The sequence below is a fragment of the Papio anubis genome, unplaced genomic scaffold, assembly GCF_008728515.1.
Source record: "Papio anubis isolate 15944 unplaced genomic scaffold, Panubis1.0 scaffold4485, whole genome shotgun sequence".
In the NCBI taxonomy this organism is placed as follows: Eukaryota; Metazoa; Chordata; class Mammalia; order Primates; family Cercopithecidae; genus Papio; species Papio anubis.
Genome location: NW_022164662.1, coordinates 1 through 1,984, shown reverse-complemented (window position 1 = coordinate 1,984; position 1,984 = coordinate 1). Strand labels below are relative to the sequence as shown.

The window sequence follows — 1,984 nt, the reverse complement described above, 5'->3', positions numbered from 1 at the left end:
CTCTCTTACTCCCTCTCTGACCATGTGACACACTGGCTCCCCTTCACCATCTGCCAGGACTGTAAGCTTCTTGATAGACCAGTATACCTGGTCAGGCCCTAAGGGGAGAAGGAGGGCTAAGGCTCCTTAAAACCTACTGAGGAGCTGGGCGTGGTGGCTCATGCCTGTTACCCCAACACTTTGGGAGGACGAGGCGGGGGGATCACATGAGGGCAAGAGTTCCAGATCAACCTGGCAAACATGGTGAAATCCTGTCTCTAATAAAAATACAAAACATTAGCCAGGCGTGGTGGCACACGCCTGTAGTCCCAGCTACTCTGGAGGCTGAGGCAGGAGAATCGCTTGAGCGTGGGAGGCTGGTGCAGTGAGGCGAGATCACTCCACTGTGTTTCAGCCTGGGCGACAGAGTGAGACTCCATCTCAAAAAAACACAAACAAACAAACAAACAAAAATCCTAGTGAGGGCCACGGGGGTGGGGGAGCTAGGATGGAGAGGGGTCAGGCTTAACCTTGGCAACTCAGAATTCCACTACCTTGTACGGGCCTCAGTTTTCTCACCGGGCCCCAATGTAGGTCTGAGGGTCCTAGGGAAATCCAGCCACTCAGGAGCCTGAGATATTTTAGCATCGTGTCTGGGCCCCCTCTCCCAGGGCACTTATTTCCCAGCACCCTCTCCACTGTCTCCGTGCCGTTCCTCAGGAAAAAAAAATTTTCTTTTGTTAATATCTCCTGAAGATTTTGTGGGCACAGAAACCACAAACTGATTGGCTGACAAAAAGGGGAAGAAGAGAGGCCACTGGAAATCTTCTGGGTCCGGTTTCCTCCACGCCCAGGTCTCTTCTCCCCAGCACAGCTCGGTGCACAGCCTGGACATGCCAGTGGGGACCCTTATCCTACACGCATCAGGAAAAGGCCTTGATCCCTTTCCCCAGAGCCCAGTGGCTCAGTCCTGCGAAGGAACCAAAGCAATGGGGAGGGGTGTGGGGGAAAAAACCCTGCTGCCTGATCCCACGCCGCCACTCACAGACCCTCAGTTGACTGGTAGCACTGAACAGGTTGGAAAAAAAAAAAAAAAGACGGAAACACAGAAAAACCCAAACACCCAGACGGGGAGCCCGTCTGGGGAGAGAGTGTGCTGGGAGCCTCAGTAGCCAGTCTCCTCCTGGTTGTAAGGGAGATATTCAGGGGCCTCCCCTGGCCCCGGGCAGTCGCCGGCACCCGAGGGAGCCCCATGGGCCACTGGGCTTCCGGGTAGTACTTGGGGCCGTGTATTTGAAGATCTGGCCAAAGACCTGGCCGCTCTGGTTGGCGCCTTGCCTGTAGCCCATCTTCAGGGACAAGGAGGAGTTGTCACAGTTGTTGATTCCCAGCTTGGCGTGGTGGATGTGCCACCGGGTCCCAGGAGTCCAAAAGCCCACCTGGCTGGCACACTTGTTTGTGCCCATCTGGAGTTGTCCATGGCGGGGGCAGGATGTGGTTCTTGGGTCGTAGAGATGCCTCCCCGTGCCCTGCCGTACATGGTCATGCCTGACTGGCTGGCACATTTGTTGGTAATGGGCAGCCTGATGAGGCACTGGCCGGCTTTCATGGTGCAGTCGTGGAAGTTCCGCTCCTGCTTCTCTTAGTACTTGTCACCGATGTCCATCCTGGTCTGCAGCCCCTTAGTCTTGGCCTTCCCTGCCAGGGCAAGAAGAGACACCTGCACCTGGGTCACGTTCCCACTCTCAAACAGGTGGTTGGCCTCAAATAAGTCCAGGGGTTTCATGCTGTAGCTGACCATGGCCTTGAGGAAGTTGGAGAGGTTTTCCAGCTGGTGCCAGTTCTACACGGAAGCAGTTGATCTTAGAGACTGAGGCCGGCTGCAGTTTGTTCACGAATGTGCATAAGATAATCCCATCCTTCAGGCCCTTCTGAAAATCGGGGCCGATGGAGAGGCCGGTGAGTCCCGTGATCCAGCTGCGGAGCTCTGCCTCCTTCTGGGGGT

At 55.6% G+C, this 1,984-nt stretch overlaps 1 pseudogene; it reads right to left on the bottom strand.

The window, feature by feature from the left end:
* Positions 1–1,055: 1,055 nt before the first annotated feature.
* On the bottom strand, positions 1,056–1,953 carry LOC116273187 (annotated as a pseudogene).
* Positions 1,954–1,984: the final 31 nt, after the last annotated feature.